We start from the raw sequence: 21,176 nt of genomic DNA, 5'->3' as shown, positions 1-21,176 counted from the left end.
GGATTTTATAGCAGCCTTCAACTTCCAGAAGGAGGTTCCAAAGAGGATGGAGAAAGGCTGTTCTCAGTAGTGACGGATGGCAGAACAAGGAGCAATGGTCTCAAGTTACAGTGGGAGAGGTCTAGGTTTGACATTGGAAAAACTATTTCACTAGGAGAGCCCCACATGTGTACTCCTTACCCTCCTAGCACCTATGCTGATGGTCATGTATCCCCTTCTCCCTAATGCTTGGCCCCCCCCCTCCTGTACCTTCTTCTCCCCAACTCTGCACTCTCCTCGTGCACCCTTATCCCCATAGCCTGCATTTCCCTCCTGGACTCCCTTCTCCCTTATCTTCTCCAGAATTCTTTCTCCCCAATCTGTGTACTCCCCTCTGGCCTTAGCCCCCTACACCTCCTCCCCACACACTCCAGTCCCCAGGCAGCTCACTAGATATCAGTTATGCAAGCTTGTCCTATTGCCCATCTCCTCAGCTGCTTTCTGGCACCTGCCACACCATGATCAGCTGCTCCTCCAAAGTGAAGGTCAGCTCCTGATAGTGCCACTCCCCAGAGACAGGGTGTGGGGCCTGGAAGGGTGAGCCCGACATGCCACACTGTGGAGCTGGTAAGCAGTGGTGCCAATTGAGGAGGGCAGAGGGGTGTATCCTTACCAAAATCAGAAATGGTGCCCCTACACGGCTGCAGTACAAAACTCAGGGGAGGGAGCAGTATATTTTGTTGCCTATGAAAATTTGACTAATTATTATATCCACAGGTCACAGAGATCTTATGGAAATGGACACAGCCTCTTAACAAACCCAATAAAAAGATGAGGCTCTAAAATGTCTTTCCCTGAATCACTGCATGGTTTTGTGGGTATCCCTCCAGTAGTCCTTTAAAAAAAGAAAACCAAGTGTTGTTAAAGGGGCATGTTGGCTGCTCCGGACTTGTTGCTGTTGGTGATTTCTTGTTCATCTGGTTCCGTACAGCCAGAAGGTTGAGCATGCAGAGTACTTACAACAGACTAGATGGCATTTGCTGCAGTATGAGATAGTTGATAATCACATAATCTGTGCTAACAATCCCATATTGATTATTTTGGTGCCATGGTTCAGGACAGTAGTTCTGTGATGGGGCAATGATTTCTAAGCAGCTGCCAGACCAAACAAACCAACTCTGTGAGAGGTGCATAGACTAGAGGGAAAATGTCAGTTGCCAGGAGAAAATGGCTGCTTACCATTCTAATAAACATGCATGACACAGAGAGTGGGTATTGCGTGCACTGGCTGGCTTCAGCAGTGACATGACCTTGAATAAGAGGTGTTCTCGTCACACACACCTGGAAAAGATCTTTCCCCAGGCACTGAACTGCACACTGGGCTAGGCTGGGGAAATGCTATGTTTGGACAGAGAGGGTGATTTGTCAGAAAGCAGTGTCACTGAGAAGTAATTATCTACACACCAAAAGTAGCATATAAGATGAAATTCACCTCTTCACTCACAAACACACACACACCTGCCCAAGTAATAAGGCTGGGTGCTAAAGGACAGTCATGTGAGATGAAATTTCCTATCCTCGCTCTGGGAGCAGGCTGTAGGGCTGCAATGCAGTCACTGGAGCACACAGGCAACCACTACCACTGCAACATGCCTATGTGGCCAGGGGCCTGGGTTTGGCCATGATGATCCTCTCCCAGCTTGCCCTTAGCTCTGCATGCAAGTTCTGACTGAATCCCATTAACTTCATAGGCTGTTAGATCAGGCCCAAAGGACAACAAGCCTGTTTGTGGTTGGCTTGTAGACCTACCCTGCTTTTAGTCCCTGCCTTTGTGTCAATCCTATGAATGTCTTCCAGGTGTTACCAGTTTATCTCTTTGTTTCTTCTGTAGCCTAGCAAGCTATGTTACTGTGGCATGTGTCACATTCCCCACCCAATTCATCTTCTGATCTGTTGTTAACTGTAGGATCAGTTATGACGCGGCTTTCCAGCATGGTTTATGCTTCTCCTTTTGGTGTCCCATCTTTCCCTGTGACGCCAAGCAGAGCTCAGCAGAGAACAGAAGTTCTGTTTTGCAAAGGATTTTGAAATTTGGCTTTGTTCCAAATCCAGTAAAAAACTTTAAAAAAAAAATCAAATTCTCCACAAGGAATGTTTTTTTCCATTTTAGGTTGATTGAACTGTGTAGTTTGAACAAAACTGAAACATTTAATTGATTTTGGCCTTCTTAAAATTTCAAAATGGAAAATCAGAACGTTTCATGCGGAAAAGGTGGAAATGAGAGGTTTCAGCATTATCAGGACTAATTCCTCCCCTCACGCCCACCCCAAGTTTTCTTCTGATATGAAATTGTGGCAAAAATCAACCCAATTTTGTGAATACTTTAGATTTTGGCAGAATCACAAATTCTGACTGAATTTTGCCAGATAACTCTAATGACAACTGCAATCTTTTTATAACATTACACACACAGACACACAAAACGAAACAATGTTATGGTAGGCACTCACCCCTGGAGTGCCCTCTTGGTAGCCTTGTGTAGAAATGTCACTGTATCCCCTGCCTCAGTCTCCCCTAATGGACTTTCAGCTAGTTCAATGACACTCTTAAGCAGTGAACAGCGCCCCTTCAAGCACTGTAAATCCTTTTTAACCAAAGGAAAAATCATGGGACTCAAGCAGTCCTCCAGCCCAGCTTTCTAACTGGAAGGTGTGGGTTAATTTAACTTAGACTGTCCACTCTAGTTGAGCCCAGTTTCCTTCATCCAAGCTCCTTATGAGTAAGGCACTCTCAGCCCAGAACTCCCTCTGGAGTTTAGACTCTTGCCATCACAAGGGAAGTGTTCCATCTCTGGACTCAGAGCCCCTGAACCATTCTGCGGAGCAGCAAGTAGTTCCTTTGAGATCTGGACCACTGCTTCAGTCTAGTAAGGTCTGTTTGCTGGGCCCAGCTCTCTCTTTAAAGGAACATCTTTCTTATAGCAACATGTTTCCTGGTGAGTCCTTCTTCACCATAGCTTCTTCTCTGACTAAGCCATCACAACCTTTTATTAGCCCAGCCTGTTCCTCAACTAATTATCTGCTGCCCAGCCACTGAGGTAATTAATTTCTCATGGGTGGATCTAGACTGGCTCATTCCTTGCAGAGTCTGTCACAGGTAGCTAGGTGCCAACTCATGCAACTCTGTAACATATAATTGTGCCCATTTTACAGATAAGGAATCAGAAGTACAGAGACAACAAATCCCCTGCCTTCCTGATGCAGGATTAGGCATAGATACAGAACTGGATTCTGTGAGATACTGAGCACCACAAATTCCCATTGGCTTTAGCTCAGGGTGCTCAGCATGCTGCAGGACTGAGTCCTAAGTTCACCAGAAGTCTGTGGCATAGCCAAGAACAGAATCTAGGCTCCTGGTTTAAACTGTTATATCTCGACTACAAGACCATATTTTTCTACCAATGAGCCATCAAGCTATGAAGTGCCCACAGAATAATGACAGCAATATACACTACAGAGTAATGTTGCAATAACATGGGATCTTTAAACATGGCCCAGTAGACAGAGAAGCCAACCATTGGTACAGGAAGGAGTTACCAATAGAGATTCAAAGAGAAATACAGGCAGTCCCTGAGTTACGCGGATCCGACTTATGTCGTAGCCGCAGTTACGAGCGGGGATTTTCTCACCCCGGAGGACTGGAGCGGCGGGACGCCTGGTCCCGCCGCCCGCCTCCTCCGGGGTGAGAAAAGCTGCTCTGCGTCTCCCTGGTCTGCTGGGGGAGCCAGCAGACCAGGGAGACGCGGAGCAAAGCGGCGGAGGACCCGGGCCGGACCCACGGCGCTGATCTGGAAGCTAGCTGCGTCCCCCCCCAGCAGACCAGGGAGACGCTGAGCAAAGCGGTGGAAGACCCGGGGCTGGACCCGCGGTGCTTCCAGCTGATCTGGAAGCGCCGCGGGTCCGGCCCCGGGTCCTCCACCGCTTTGCTCAGCGTCTCCTTGGTCTGTAGACCAGGGAGACGCTGAGCAAAGCGGCGGAGGACCTGGGCCGGACCCGCGGCGCTTCCAGCTGATCTGGAAGCGCCACGGTCCAGCCCAGGTCCTCCGCCGCTTTGCTCCGCGTCTCCCTGGTCTGCTGGGGGGGACGCAGCTAGTGCCCCCCCCCAGCAGACCAGGGAGATGTGGAGCAAAGCCCGGGGCCTGTGGTAGAGCAGGTGGGGCGCTGCCGGTTGGTCCCGCAGCACCGCTCCTTGGCGCTACTGGACCAACCCGGCAGCACCCCAGCTGCTCTGCCCCAGGAGTCCTGATTCAGCCGCTGCTGATCAGTTTCAGCAGTGGCTGAATCAGGACTCCTGGGGCAGAGCAGCTGGGGTGCTGCTGGGTTGGTCCAGTAGTGCCGAGGAGCGGCCGCGCTACTGGACCATCCCAGCAGCACCCGAGCTGCTCTGCCCCAGGCGTCCCCAAGTCAGCCGCTGCTGAAACCGACCAGCGGCTGACTACAGGAAGCCCGAGGCAGAGTTGCTGTGCCCCGGGCTTCCTGGAATCAGCTGCTGATCAGTTTCAGCAGCAGCTGACTGGGGGACGCCTGGGGTTCTTAAGTTGAATCTGTATGTAAGTCGGAACTGGTGTCCAGATTCAGCTGCTGTTGAAACTGATCAGTTTCAGCAGCGGCTGAATCTGGATGCCAGTTCCGACTTACATACAGATTCAACTTAAGAACAAACCTACAGTCCCTATCTTGTACATAACCCGGGGACTGCCTGTATTGCCTCCTAAATAACACATGAAAGCAAGAAGATGGAAGAGAGGAAAACAAAGAGGGAGCTTGTGGTCCATGGGCAGAGCAAGCCAACACCTAAAAGTTTAAAATGTCTAATATCCTGTACAACCAATCTAGAGAAGTAAATCTGGGAGGCTGTGTCTACACTGGCATGAATTTCCGGAACTGCTTGAAACGGAATACTATTCCGTTTTCAGTTTTTCCGGAAAAGGAGTGTCTACATTGGCAGGCTGCTTTTCCAGAAAAGCCCTTTTTCCGGGAAAGCGTCTGTGGCCAATGCAGACGCGCTTTTCAGGAAAAGAGCCCAAATCGCCATTTTTGCGATCGGGGCTTTTTTCCGGAAAAGACTACTGAGCTGTCTACACTGGCCCTTTTCCAGAACAGTGTTCCAGAATAAGGACTTATGCCCGAGCGGGAGCAGAATAGTTTTTCCAGAATAGCGACTGATTTTGTACAGTAGAGCGTCGTTGCTTTTCCGGAAATTCAAGAGCCAGTGTAGACAGCTCGCAGCTTATTCCGGAAAAGCGGCTGATTTTCCGGAATAAGTGGCCCAGTGTAGACACAGCCTAATAGTATTTTATAAAAATAAAAACCATACTGTGACTTAAAAGATGCCAAGAAATGTCAAATTATGAGTTGGTAAAAGCACAGTTCTGACATATAAAGTTAGCCTAGTTTTCATTTATAACCATAACTGCTAACTAGTAGAAATAAATAAATAAATAAATAAATAAATATTATTAATAATAATAAATCACAGGCATTAAGAATATCATGAATGGTTACTGTCCCATTTGGCAGTGATGAAGCCTCAGTTAGAGAAGCAGTATCTAATTCTGGGCACCACATTTTAGGAAATATCGGGACATACTGGAGAGAGTCAAGAAGAAAGCAATTAAAATTACAAAAGATTCAGAAAATGTGACCTCTAAGAAAAGGTTAAAAACTGTCCATGTTTAATTTTGAGAAAAGAAAATGGAGGGGAGACCAGGGCGGGATTAAAACATGCTGAGGCCGTAAGCTATGTCAAGTTTAAGAGGCCCCATAGCATTACCCAAAAAATGAAATTTAGTCATTTTTTAAATTTAGATATCCCTCATAATCTGAGGCCGAAAATGTAGTTTACTTAGTTTATGTGTAAATCTGGCACAGGGGGAGACCCAATATCACTCAACAAATGTTCAATGGACTGTTATAAAGAAGACTCATTTTCCATATCTAATAATGGTAGGACAAGAAGTAATGGCTTATTCTTCACCACTGGAGATTTAGGTTAGATACTAGGAAAATCTTTCTAACTATAAAGGTAGTTAAGATCTGGAATAGATTTCCAAGGGAGGATGTGGAATCTCATTACTGGAGGCTTTTAAGACCAGATGGACAAATACCTGCCAGCGATTGTCCAGTTAACTTGGTCCAGCCTCAGAGCCAGGGGCAGAACTTAATGACTTCTTGAGGTTCCTTCCAGCCCTACATGTCTATGAGTCTATTATTTTTATCTTTTAACCAGTAAATTAGCTGTTACAAAGCTCATTCAGCCTGCATTCAGCAGTTTCCTAGAGAGAGAAAAAAAGTGCAAAGAAATCCTCCATCCATACCTGTGCTATTGTGTGGCACAACTTGCATTCTCTGGAATGCAGGACCTGCTTTATTTATTCACCCTCTGGAACTAAGGCCAGGTCTACACTGGTGGAGAAAATCAATATAAGACACGCAATTCCATCTACAATAATTGAGTATTTGGAGTCGACGTACCTTGCATCGATTTTCTTGGATGGCCCCTCAGTGGGAGGTTGACACATTTTAGGAAATGCTCCTGTTGAGAGGAGTATCATGGTCAACAGGGGCACCTTCAGTGTTCGATTTAGCAGGTCTTCACTACACCCACTAAATCGAATGTCAGAAGACTGATCACCTCAATGTTGATCTCCATGGCAATGAAAACAAGCCTTAAGAAAGTGGTGCTAACTGGCAGTGTTGATTGGTGCTTTGAGCTGGGGGTAGTATGCTACATCCTGCATTCCCTGAGTGTTTTAAGAATTAAGGCACTCATTTTCACTCCAAAGACAGAATTCCTCTCTCAGCTCTCCCTGGAGCAATGTGAAACCTGCTCCCCCACCCCCACTGTACTTAACACAGGGCCATCTTAAGACATAACTAAACCCAGAGCTGGCAGAACAAGTTTCAAACTTAATTGCATCTGTAATTGAGAAAGCTGAAGATGGATCTCTCACAACAAAATTTTTCCCTTCTTAAACCATAGTTTAGTGACAGGCAGGAGAAGCACCATATTTCTTTTCTGTCCCCATAAAGTTCATGACCTGTTCCCTTCATGAATATGATTCTGTCTGGGTAGAATAAAACAAATTATTTCACTCAAAATCCTTGTTCCTTAAGTAGGAGATACAGACTACCTGAAGAATTTACTGCTGGACTCAAAGATCAGGAATGGAAATTTTGGGAAAATCACCTGCCTTTCCTCCTTGTTAGAGTCCTATGGAACCCTGTTGTAGTTCTGCAGTAATCAGACCACCAATTCCCGGAAATATATGATCAACTTTAAGATGGAGTTTCTCCTACCTGTGGTGTTGATAATTTTGTCGTGCAAACTTAGTTACTTGAAATTTTAAAACCTTAAATCTTTTCTCTAGCAAACTCCTGGATGTTTATAAGCATCTTGTCTTAGCTCATAATAATTGCGATGACTTTTGATTGATTCCTCTTATCTTATAGCTCTCGATATGAAGCCTGATGTTCTAGCTATTCAAGATGTTGGCTATATTCCCACTTGGTTAGGTGTGTAGCACATGATTTGAAAATTCTGGCTTGTTCTTATACTTCTGTGCTTCTTGAAAGGAATTCCTGTATAAAAAATGTTCATTTCCTACCATATTGTTTAGTAAAACTGACAATACAGAAACAAAGTTGCTCGCAGCCAGGTGCTCCTGCAACACATCTTGTCTGCAGCTCATTCAGGCTCTGTGCCCTGTGAAATCAACTTTTTATGAAGAAGAAAAGGCAAAGGTAGCAAAATCACTTGTGGCTTTGGCTGAGAAAAATTGGCTGATTACATTACCTTTGGGTTCACACTGGTTTTGAACAAAAATATTGTCTAAAGAATGTATTTTCCTTCTCAGATGATATTCTAAATATTTAGGGAAAATTGTTCATGCTTTGAAATCTATTAGCAATCTAATCAAATGGGTCCATGAAGTACAGAAATCTTTTAAGGTAAAATAGCTAGTTATCGGTTATCAACTTTCTCCCAGCTCCTGTTGAGACAAGCTGAAACTAATGTATCATCTACAAATGTCTGAGATTAGATCATCTAAGATATTTGTTGCCAGACATTTCAGAGGTTATTCTTCTATTTTCAACCTCACTAAATCTTTGTGCTGCATTTTCAAGGAACATAAAGAATTGCACGTAGTCTACTTGGTTACCAGCTGCTACTATCTGACTGCTGTGGTTGGCAACTGTAAACCTGTGTGGCCATTTTGAAACCATAAGAGATTAAAGACAAGAAGAGGAAGTCCAGCAGCTCGAAGATGCTATCATCAATTCACAGCTGGCCTTGAAACAGGAAGCAAGTGCAAACATGGCACAGAAAGCATCAGCCAGCCAGGGAAGAGAGGCAGAAACAAAACATAGAGCCCAGTGGAAGTTCTAGAGATGTATATATGTATCTATGTATGTAATATCCACTCCTGATAGGCCATAGATTATGTATATGTGCATAATACTTAGCCGCCATGGGTTATTTCTGCAGCCTAGATTATAAGATAGTGTTAACTGTATAGCTCCATTGACTGTAACCAAATACATCTTTTGACATCCCAGGAACATAGTATTTTTCATGTGGGTGCTTAGGTGCTCATATAGAGCTTGGGCAGTACACATTTAGCAAAGAGAACTCTCCTTCCCCCCATATGTTACTGATGTCAAGGGAGATTTGTAACTGTCAGCAGGTCAGGCCTTTTCTGAATAACAAGTAAGTCTGGGTGTGTCTACACAGCACCCTAAATTCGAAATAAGATACGCAATTTGTGCTCCACGAATTGTGTATCTTATTTCGATTGAATTTTGAAATTTGGCGTTTTCACACAGCGCCAGATTTCAAAATAACACACTATTTCAAGCCATTCCTTATTCCTCGTGCAATGATGTTTACCGGGATGGTGAAATAAAGCATCCATTATTTCAAAAAATATTTCAAAATAACGGGCAGTTTGTGTAGATGCAGGGTAGCTTTGGGATATCGCTGGTATCCAGAAATAGCCATGCAGTGTAGATGTACCCAGATCTGTCTTGTCAGCAGATTAGCTCCACAATTCAAACCCCAAGGAAGAATGAAGATTGACTCCTGCTCCTACAGCAGTCCAGGGGAGCTTTGCCATTGGCTTCAATGGGTAGGGTCAGGCCAGTTTAACTGCATCAGGTGAAGGGCAAAGCAAGCTGGGAAAAGATACAGCTTCTTACCAGGCTTGTAAGGGAGAGACAATGTCATTGTCCCCTCAGGATTTTGCAAGCAATGGAAAAATGCTTTAAGAAAATGACATTTAAGGCAAACTCTGGGACAGCACAGGTGGGAATAAGGGGCACAACACCAAGAGCAGTCCCAGGGGCTGTGCGACTCATGTGCCCTGTGGCTATAAAATGAGAGTCCTGCACAGCTGCTTTGTTCTCTCTAAGCAAGCTCTCTGAGACAGAGGTGTGGGGGTGAGGAGGAGTTGTCCTGGATTTCCATGGCCACATCCTCAAGTCTGGAATGGCTGCTGGGTGCTGCACAATGGAATACATTGACTGTAAGCTGGCTTCTCTGGCAAAGGGCAAATTAACATAATGCAAACCCTGATGTACCCACCCTAACCACACAATTCTCTGATACCAGCTTAGTAGAGAAAAGAGGGAATAGTAGGGATAGCCTGATGATTCTGGCATATGTTTTGGCCTCTTAGGACCATCGCAAGACAGCATAAGTTAGAGCAGCCCATAGGCTGCTCTAATACAGTATGGGAAGAATAGGCTATTCAGTGAAAAGAAGAGTGTTAAACTCTGGCTTATATTCATGCCATTTGACCATGCATTGTGATCTGGCCCATAGTTTATTAAACAATTTCAGCTGCCATATTAATGGCATCTGATGTTGCTTTGTTTTTTAATGCAGCTGTTTAAGTTGTACCTGTAGTGTGTGGCATCTATTGCTTGCATCTGGTTGGATCAAGATACGAAAAGCTTCTGGAATACAAAAGTGCTCATTGTAATACATTCATGACCTTGTACTGATTTAGAGCAGAGTTCAGCTCCAGCCTACTGAGTTGTCAATGAATAGAAATCAATGTGGGTATGTTCAACCTGAGCACTAACATACAATATCTTCACCAGTGATGTAATGATGCTAATCCCTTAATTACTGGCAGTGGGAGAGTTTGGGAAAACCTGCCTGGCAAACAAGTTCACCTTACGAAACCAAAAGTTTGCAAGCCTGGGGAAAGCTGAAAAGGGCACCAAGAGAAAACAGAAGCTGATGAAGAGAGAAAGGGAATCAGAAGAAAAGCCAGGCTTCCTACTTGAACTATGGAAGCATGATTTTTAAAATGGTTTTATTGATGTTTCCCAATTTCTGTAGTTCTTTTCATAGACCATTTCACAATGAATCCTGAAGTCTCTCCAAACCCATGATGTTATTTGTTATGACGATTGTGAACCCACAGTAGAAAAAAAATTAAGGGGAGACAGAATTCGGGGCCTTGCCCAGAAATCCTATAGTGAAGAACTAGAAGACTCCAAAAGACTGGAGGCAGTCACTTGCCCTAACCAATAGACAATACTGTCTCTTTACAATAAACTAATAACTGAACTCAGCCAAAACTAGAATTAGGTTCTAACAGGAAACTAGAGAGAAATTAAAGGGAATAAAAAGCAGCAGACACAATATACTTAACTGTGGGCCAGGTTTTAACATTCTGCCCTGAGTAAGGGACAATGTGTAGCTTTGCTGCCCCAGAGGCAAACCAGGATGGGAACTCTGCCTCTGTGACTTGTAATTCATTTCCTATTCCCTCCCAGTTTGAGGAGTGTGAGGGGAAGTGAAGAGTAATCTCTTACTGGTCTCCACACGCAATGGGTTACTTCCCTCTATGCATCAGCTCAGCTGTTGCGAATGGTCCATTGGGTGCCAATAGAGTCCTGCTCACTTTCATGCATGTGAGAAGGAGAAGCAGTCCAGAAAAGACTGTTCAATGACTATGCACTGAATTCTAGGACAAGTAGTTGGCACAGGGAAGGAAGATGTTGCCTGCATATGCCAGTATAGCAAATGATGATCTGGGGTGTGTCTAGACTACAGAGTTTTGTCGACAAAAGTGAACTTTTGTCGACAAAACTATACCTGCGTCTACACTACCGCTGAGTTCTGTCGACATAACGTCGACAGAACTCAGCAGTTTTGTTGACGCTGGTAAACCTCATTTTACGAGGCGTAACGCCTTCTGTCGACAGAGTTCTGTCGACAGAAGGTGTTATTGTATGTAGGGTTGTGTCTAGACTACAGGGTTTTGTCGACAAAGCAGCTTGCTTTGTCGACAGAACTGAATGTAGTCTAGACGCTCTTTGTCGACAGAAGCTTTATCGACAGTATCTGTCGACAAAACTTCTGTCGACAAAACCCTGTAGTCTAGACGTACCCCTGGTATGAAGCTCCTTATTCAGCCCTAACTCAGAGAAACTCACATTGAAATTACTCAGACTTTGCCGGTGCTAAAACAGTGTAAGGGCCTCATATTTGTCCTTAAGACGAATCATCAGACTTGGTGATCTTCCCCCAGCTGAGTGTTCAGGCACACGGGGCAGTGGGTGCTTTATCTAGGTGGGCACTTTCCTTTCAGATCTGTGAAACATACAATCACAGTCTTTAACACCAGTGGGGTTAGGTCCATGTGCATTTCACAACAGAGCCAAATGGGGTTCTGAGGAAAATACAATATCGAATGAAACAATGCTGCCTCTGCCTGCATGTAGAATAAGCATTGGGCTAGGGCTCTTGAAATAACACACTCTGAATACTACATATATCTACTAATAAAGCAGAGCCTCAGCAAACTTAGCAAAGCACAACCCACCTGTAAACCTCTGAAAAATTACTAAAACTCACCTTAGTAAAAAAAATTATAATACAGCAAACGAAACCCTGCATACACTGTTCATAAACTTTCTTCAACATAACAGGTATCTTTCTTTTTATTTTAATGGAAGAAAATAACCTTCTGGTTAAATCACGCGTTTTGTTTTGTTTTGATCATTGCTCATATCAACTCATTTGAAAACTTCAGTCGTGGCTTTGATCTGAAGAAGGTTCTGTCTTTGTTTTAAATGCAATGAGTGTGGAATGGGTTCCATACAGACATACAAATGTATCTGATAGATTAGCACAGGATTATGTCATGCAAATTGAGAGACCTGTGCAGCAATAGGAGGACATATGGTAAAGGGTCAGGACAAAGATAAAGCAAATATTAGGTACATTTATATAGAACATATGCTGCACTACTTTACATTCTCACACACACATCACTTTTAAATGTGTTGGCTACATTTTATTCTGTGATGAGTAATCTAGGCTGATAAATAGACATTTTGTGAAATTTACAAAAGGAGAGCAAAACAGACAGATACACAGGCCTGATAGAAGTTTCAGTAATAGCAAAAAGTTAGAACTGTGTCCTTTATGAATAGCATGCTCAACTGTTTGCTGTGGTGGTTCCAGGATGTGACACAGACAAGATGGGCGAGGTAATATTTTTAATTGGACCAACTTTCAAGCTTTCTAGCTCCATGGATCTTTCCAAAAGCAGACGAGCTCTGTAGATATTACTGCATCCACCTTGTCCTTGACATTCTCAGAGTAGAGTTGTATGTAATCCTTCCCCACAAATCGTTCCATCCAATGAATGTTAAAATAAGGTTTATACACCTTCTAGATTACTAGTATCTACATTCTTCCAAATGTAGGTATAGGACCAAACTATTCTATTCTACTGACCTCCGTGGAGCCCCCCAAGGGATACATTTGTCCCTCTGACTTTTGTTTCTTTTAAAAATTGGAGTAAAAGTTGTGAAGATGGAGAGAGTCAGACAGTGCAGACACATGCTGTGTAAACTTCCCTACAGAGGTCTGCTGATACAACACAATCCTGACCTGCAAAACCTCTGCTATTCTTAAAGAGAAACTATTTCTCATGAGACTTTGTATCCATTTTCTTTTTTATATGAATAGATGTCTCCTAGCAATTAGCCTGAGACCAAACATGTTCCATAAATATGGTATATTTGAACCCTGCAACGTGTCTAGAAATAAAAAGCTAATGAACGAGGGAGGGATAATGGTCCCTCTACAGTTAAGGTTGAATCTAGATTGTATTAGGAGCCCACATTTCTATCTTCACAAAACTTCTCCAAAGCAAACAAATAAAGAAATGTTAATGCCATCCCATGTTAAACATTCTCTGGAATGTTTAGGGCACATCATGCAAGGAGTTCCAAGTGTGTGTGGGGGAGAGGAGAAAGGAGGGGAATCACATTTTCATTAGGATTCATTAAGATTAAGCATGAGGTACAGTATTAGTGGATTTGGGGTTACTCATGATTGCACAGCTGGTTTTATGATACACAGAGTAGTTAGCATTCTAAAAAGGCAGTGGGAAAAAAAATCTAAGGGACATATTCTGTCATCCATACTTCCTTACTTTGCTTCTTGAGTAGTACCATAAACTTCAACTCCCAGTGAGTTTTAATAATGAAATGATCCTGTGTGCTGGTAAGCTAGAGGGTTGTGTGTATGTGTTCTGATTAATTGCTGCATGCGGTGTGCTTGGTCACAGAACAGGAATGAATCCAAGGTAATTAATTCTGGGCACATTGCCTCTACTTACAGGCCTGGCTCAAGCAGCAATCCAAGGGAACAAGAGAAATCAGTCGCCTTTAACTAAACTGCAATAGAAATCCGGGGACTGCTTAAATTTGTGGATAAAACATCAGTTTATCTATCGGAGGTAAGTCCTGGTGCTGCTTTCAGTGCACTTGTGCTGCCAGAGAGGAGGAGGTGATTAATTTCCTCTAGAAATAAAAGGTTCAGCACACATTGTAATCATTAGGTTTATTTGGATTCTTAATGTCAACAATTAAGGACTTAACTTGTTTACTGTCTAACTATGTTGGCAGAGCTGTAGATTGGTTTGTGTGGAGATGTTTATAATGAGATTCAGCAGCAAGGGAGCAATAGAAAAACCATAGAAATGGAACTGATCTCAGGATAGAAGCTCAGTATTGTCCTAATAATTACGTTGGCAGCTGTATTTGCATGAAACCATGCTTTTTCGGTGGCACTCAATTACGGTTATTCATCTGCCTTGATGTGTTTAGAAAAAAACCAATGGCATCCAAATAAGCCTAATAACAAAAATATGATGTTTCCCATTTCCAGCAAAGGGCAACAGAACAGATGTTCCTTATGTTGCCGTGTTTCATCAGCACAGGGGGTAGCAGAGGAAGTTTGCAATTCATAGTGACTGTGCCATTAAACTAATGTAGTACAGAATGTTTGCAACGGAAATATACAGATCTGAACAATCTGTTTCGGCACTGAGTAAAAAAAAAAGATGAGTGTGATCTTTAAAGTTAACACTGACCTTTTAGGTTAAAAAAAAATCAACAAACCAACCCCCCTTGGACTCTCCTCTAAAGAGCATATAGCAATGAGCTTTCTGGCTTGGCTATGAATGGAATCCATCCAGTTCCAGTTTCTTCTCAGATTTGTATTTAGCCCTGGTACAGATACTACAGATCCAAAGATAGATTTGTTTCAATTTACCCAACTGCAGCTAGTTTATTTGAGTATTATGCACGTTGCCATACTTCTATATAGGTAGACTCAGACACTCCAATAATGGGGGATACACAATTAACTACTGTAGCTGGCTAACTGGATTGAAAATTGATACATAAGCCACCTCAAGCCATATAGTTAACTCTCACTTTATAATGTTTGTTTCATTGCAGGGCTCTGGATCATGGTGCAAACTCCAGTTCCTATTTCCTCATTGGAGAGGTAAATGTAGGTTTTCAGATCTCCAAAGCAGACACAAGGTGGCAGCATTTTCAGAATATTGCCACTCCTTTCCAGTTCTTCCTTCCTCAGCGTCTATACAGCATAGATTATTTGGTGGTCCCTGGCTGGTCAGCTTTCCTGTCCCCTGATGATTCCTTTGCTCAATGCAAGGCCCAGCCTTTCTCTAGAATTGAAAGGCTTGAGACTTTGTTTCCTGCTGGAGCCTACAAACAAAATCTGAACGGGACTCAACGTAAATCCCACAGAGCCTGAGCTGCCGGAATGCACGCGTCGGTACTGGGATGGGATTTTGGCTAGTAGCTGGCAGCAACCACACAGATTACATCACTAACCCGTAAAGGATCAGCAGCGGAACAAGCAGGTGGGAGTGCCACACTGCCCCATAAACATTTGTTTTATGTTGGGTGGTTAAACAGACCCATGCCCAGGGACACAGTAACTCTAGGATGGGGGGAGGGTCACCTACTGTCTTTTTCAGAGTTGTTGCCTTCTTTGCAAACATCCCTGCTTGTTGGGAATGTCTGTGAAATGTTCCAAAAACTGAATGAAGCAAAACCCGAGAGCTTCATGGACCCGATTAAAACCTGTACAAAGGTCTTCTTAACCAAAGGCAGCTCCCGAAAGTAACCTTTGAGCTAGTATGATTAGGTTGCACTGTGTAGGATAGAGAGTTGCACATCTCCCTGTGGCTATTGCTGATTGAACAGGGGCCTCACCAGCAATTTGGAGAGCAGACGGGAATCCTGTGAAGCAACTCGGAGTAGTTTGGCTTGACATGTTGGGTACTATAGCCAGTTATTCAAATAAGGGGAACTGCAGCATACTCCACATGTATTAGAGAGCACAACCTTCTTCAGCAAAGCATCATCAGGCAGCAGAATGCTCTGTTGTAGCACCAGTGTTTGCATATTGCGGTGAAGTCTGTCATCAGCCTTAGGGGGCCCAGTTCTCCTCTTAATGTGGCCCTGCAAGCAGCAGAACAGATCTGGTTCCTGCTCTGTGCAGTGGGGCAGAATACAGTCAGCACATTAGCAGCCTCCACAGCAGGCATGCAGTGATGCACTGGACTGGCCCAGCCTAGAGCTGCATGTAGGCAGTTCTTACAGACCAAGATTCTGATATATTTTAAATTCCTGTTTGCATCAATGTCTTTGGGGTCTATTTTCCACTCACTCCCTGAGCAGGTGTTCCCTGAAAATCTGCTGAAGTTATTCAGAGGGAACAAGGGGAGTCTGTAACCTGTCATGACTCATTAAAAGCAAAATTATCTTCTCAGATCCCCTGTGCTGAACTCACCCCCTCTCCTCACCCCCTCCTACACACGTACCTCTCATATGGACACGTAGGTCCAAAAAGACACTTATCCATAATGCTCTCTATTAGCATGTTTAGGTGGAATATGGGCACAGAATGGACAATACCCACTTTAAAGTATTTGGCTGGAAGCAATAGGAAAAGGTTAATGGTTCAAAAATTCCCATAGGGAGCTGAGAATGAGAAGACTAGGAAAACCACATAATATCAAGGCAGATGAGATTGGGGCCACCAGCAGAGAAGGAGACACACACGAACCAGAGGATGCCAAAGTAAAGTGTCCAAAGGATACAGTATTGACCTCTTTATTTCTGTGCAATTCCTCTGGAACTCTGTATGCAGCTCCTGGACTCTTAGTGTGATCTTCAAAAGCAAATTATAGTTCCCAGACCTCAGCCTTAGTCCTGAGCAAGTGACTGGTATCTCCAGCAAGCTGCTGAGAGCCTCTCACCTTCCATTGGAAGCTAAAAGGGTCAGGCCCTTTGGCAGAACTGGAGTATTTTCACTGACCTTCCCCCAAATCTCCAGCTCTGGCTAGCTATGCCAGAGTAAATAAATAAATAGACTAACTAGCAGAAATGCCTTTACCGGACATTATTCTGGGCTGATTGGTTGTGAAACTTTATTCTAAACCCCAAAACCACAAAAACTGCCAGTTTTCCAAGCCCTGTGTTTTTCATAGCTCTCATAGCATTCTGAATGGGTTGCATTATTTCAGACATAGAATAAATATACATTTAAACTGCTTGGATTACTGATGCAGCAAAAATGGCACTTAACTCATTGCTGGGCTTCTTTTCTCTGAGAGGGGAAATAAGAATTAACACTATTTATTAATCGCTAGTACAGCAATGGGCAACCAAGGCTAGTGAGTGGACCTCATACGTGGCTCTCTGTCTCAGTGGGCTGCACTGGTGGGCAACCTGCAGCACACTGGGGTTCCACTTGTGGCCCATGCACCTCCTCCTTGCTCCTTTCCCCCATGCCTCCCACGTACTGGGGCACACGAACCCTGCATTTCCTACTCTTCCCTCTCACTTCAGCACTTTCTGGGCGCCATGAATCCGCTGATCCACCCCTCACCTTCCCACCCAGGACTTGAACAGCTGTGAACAGTTGATTCACGGCATTCAAGCTCCAAAAGTGCTGGGAGGGAGAGAGAGGAATTGCAAGTGCTGAGCTCCAGTGCCCCAGTGCGCAGAGTGGTGGGGGGAGAAGGGGAAGGGAGGAGGAGAACAGCCAGGGGGTGTGCAGGCTGCAGGGAGAAACCCGGTGGGATGCATGCAGCCCATGAGCCACAGTTTGCCCACTGCATGAGCGGATGCTGGAAATCTGTTAATGCTGATGTTTTCCCAAATGCCCAGAAAGGCATTGGTATAAAATCCATTTTACAGCTGTGCTGTTAGCTAAAAACTCTTTAAAATAGCCACTAATGTCCTGGTAGCCATTATGCATGGAATACAGGTTGAACCTCTCTAGTCCAGCATTCTCTGGTCCAAAGACATCAGCGTTCAAGCATGATTTCAGTTAGCTGGATGTCCACTTACTATGGGTGTGGCCAATTTTCCCACAGTCAGCAGTCCTGGCTCTCAGTGTTCTATGCTGTTATTTAGTTCTAAATTACCCCTAATAAATGTCTTCTAAGAGCCCAGTAAACAGTGAAAGAGTTGGTAATGCTGCTAGACAATACTGACCTCCAAATGGTCTAGCAAATTCTCTGGTATAGCATCAGTCAGGTCCCAAGGGTCCCGGACTAGAGAGGTTCAATCTGTACCCATTTTAATAATACTTTGCATTTTCAAATAACTTTTATCTGGAGGATCCCAAAGTGCACAATAAACATCATCAGAGTCCCACCATGCTGTGAGGTAAATGTCACTGTTCCAGTTTTACAGGAACACTCCGGGAAAACTGAGGCATACTTGCTCAGAGTCATAGGATGAGTCAGTGACAGAACCCAGGAACCTGAACTACCAGGCCCTTGCTCTAAATATTATACCTGATGAGTCTTTAGCAGATAAGGGCCTGATTTTAAAAACAAGAGGTCATGGCCGGTATGAAGTATGTGCATACTTCTGAAAATCTGCGTTTGTATGCACATTGCCAGACATGTGCATGCACACAGGTATTCATGCAGGGCCATGGAACAATGGCTTGCCCAAGAGCAAGCTCACTTTGCATGTGCACTCTTGCAATAAGTATACAAGTATATGCAGGAGCAGAGGTACACCTGCAAAACCATGTTTAACTTCCATGTTTAATTTAGGGGGGATATGATAGAGGTCTATAAAATCATGACTGGTGTGGAAAAAGTGAATAAGGAAAAGTTATTTGTTTATTCTCATAATGTAAGAACTAGGGGTCACCAAATAAAATTAATAGGCAGAAGGTTTAAAACAAATAAAAGGAAGTTTTTCTTCACTCAGTGCACAGTCAACCTCTGGAACTCCTTGCCAGAGGATTTGATGAAGGCTAGGACTTTAACAGGGTTCAAAATAGAGCTAGATCAATTCATGGAGGTTAGGTCCATCAATGGCTATTAGCCAGGATGGGTAGGAATGGTGTCCCTGACCTCTGTTTGTCTGGAAATGGATGACAAGGGAGGGATCAAGTCAGGATTGCTTGTTGTGATCCCTCCCTCTGGAGCATCTGGTATTGACCACTGTCAGCAGATAGGATACTTGGCTAGATGGACCTTTTGTCTGACTCAGTATGGCTGTTCTTATGTTCATAGCCCTCTTTTGAAAAGCAGGCAAAAAATGGCATTTAGTTGTTTTCACTTTCAGGTTGTGGTACTGGCTAATTTCATAAATTTGACAAAGAACAATTACAAAGGACTACTCAAAGCTAGCAGGGAGTTTGGGAAGCAAGCTTACAACACACAGAAAAATGTAAATACACAGGAGTCAAGGTCTCGTACTGGACAGATATACTGCTCAATGTAGTGAAGTAAGACGCTCAACTATAACACAGTGATGCCATCCATGATTAACTCTTTCTATCTCATTATGCTAATATCATTTCCTCAAGGACACAAATTAATTCAGAATTACAGGCATGGGCATGGAAAATCATCCTGTATCTAATTTGTATGGGCAAATTTCCTGATCGCGTAATAGCTGGAATTAATAGCTCACTTTATAATCTGAAGTTGAACTTAGAGAGATACCTTCCCCTTTCCATCCATATGAAGTGTGAGAACCTTGGTCACCCCAAGGCCTTGATTTATGAGTAGGAGTTAAGGTAACTCTCTGTCAGACTGAAAATCATACACTATTGTCTTTCTCGGTTTTATTAATGATATTTTATTAATATTTATTAATATTTTATATTAAAAGAAAGGACATTTTAAAAAGTCAAATTCAGCTTTGAGCATTATTTCTTGTCACTAACTTTTTGCATTTCTTTGATCCTGGGCAATGAAATTGACTAATCAGTTTCAGGAGGCATTTTACTTTCAGCTTCTCGTACAGTAAGGCCTCTACTTAGCTAAGTGACCCTAATATGGGCATCAGTCTCATTGTCATTAATGGGGTTTTAATCCTTTAAAGTTAAGCATGTGCTTATGTGTTGTCCTAAATAGGGATGGATTAAACTAGGCATTAAGTGCTTTCCTGAAATGGGGTCCAGGGTTGTTTGGATTCAGAATACTACAGGGGAATGTTTACATTTAAAAATAATAGGGGAAAAATCAGTGACCACAAATGTTTCTAGTCAGGTTTTGAAGACTATATATAAAGATCTTTATAACAAAAGTTACATTTTGAGTCTAGAACACACTGTGCCTCTTCAAGAGAACATTCTCCATTTTTGAGATTTGGTAGGACAAGTAGTAGCTGCTGTAAAAATTAAAGTGAAGTCCTTGGGCCTCCAAGCTGTCCCAGGCTACAGAGCCAGTGTACAAATGGAGCCTTAGTGAAGTTAAGGAGGGCTTTGCATGGGTGCAGGATTCCATCCAACCAGGCAGGATCAGGGCCTAAAATGAGGCTGCAATGGCTAGAAGAACCAATGCCAATTTCCACTGAAAAGACAAATGACGTCGGGACTACATGAAAAGTCTCTCAGTGAGTTCATTTTTTTCTTGTTTCTTCTGAGCTGAGGGACACTTGTCTATTGAGAAGGATGAGTTTTGTTCAGAATGAGTTTCTATTATAGTACAAAGATAAAAACTAACGTGCAGTATTTCAGAAAAAAAAAACAATATTACTTTGTCTGCTGGAATGTCAGACTATAAAATAAATAGGCTAATGAAAAAGTAAATTCTCGGGTGATTAATTCACCGCATTAAATATACCCAGTTCAGAGACAACACAATACACAAGACTGAGAAAAAAACATAAAACAATAAGAAATAATTTCAAAGCTGCTAAGTTTCTGTAGCGCTTCCTGATTTAATTGAACAACTGTAGAGAGCATCCCTGGTAAATAGAGCATGCCTTACAACAGATTCTCAATGCATAAGTGGCATGATGTTTTAAGTAAATGTATTGCTGTACAGAGGTGTTAGATTTACATTCCAGTAGTCTACTTTTCATCAAATAGGTTCAATGCCAAGAAAGACTTAGTTGTTAAATATGCCTCAACTTTCACTTCTAGAAGTTAGAGGATTATTCAGTTACCAGACACATTTACAGCCACATTTTAAGACACTGGCCTCCATTTTAGCAATAGTTATTTGCATCCACTCTTTAGCTTCCCCCACAAAATGGAAGTCAGGATAAAACTGGGCTGTAAATCTATTTAGGCCTCAGTTGGAATAATTGTGTTCAGTTCTGGGCAACACATTTCAAGAAAGATGTGGAGAAATTGGAGAAGGTCCAGAGAAGAGCAACAAAAATGATTAAAGGTCTAGAAAACATGACCTATGAGGGAAGGCTGAAAGAATTGGGTTTGTTTGGTTTAGAAAAGAGAAAACTGAGTGGGGACATGATACCTAAAAGTACCTAAAAAGATGTTACAAGGAGAAGAGAGAAAAATTG

General features: G+C 43.1%; 1 long non-coding RNA gene across 1 annotated transcript in view; it reads left to right on the top strand.

Moving 5' to 3' along the window:
* Positions 1–13,679: 13,679 nt before the first annotated feature.
* The window catches only part of LOC112544469 (uncharacterized), an 85,392-nt gene continuing 77,895 nt past the window's right edge, over positions 13,680–21,176 (top strand). Inside the window, exons 1-2 of the long non-coding RNA XR_012906686.2 lie at positions 13,680–13,807; positions 14,814–15,244. This is a non-coding gene — a long non-coding RNA (uncharacterized LOC112544469). The remainder of the gene's footprint in view (positions 13,808–14,813; positions 15,245–21,176) is intronic.

Source organism: Pelodiscus sinensis, chromosome 12 (assembly GCF_052426305.1).
Source record: "Pelodiscus sinensis isolate ZL-2025 chromosome 12, ASM5242630v1, whole genome shotgun sequence".
Classification (NCBI taxonomy): domain Eukaryota; kingdom Metazoa; phylum Chordata; order Testudines; family Trionychidae; genus Pelodiscus; species Pelodiscus sinensis.
This window is presented reverse-complemented; position numbering and strand designations above follow the sequence as displayed.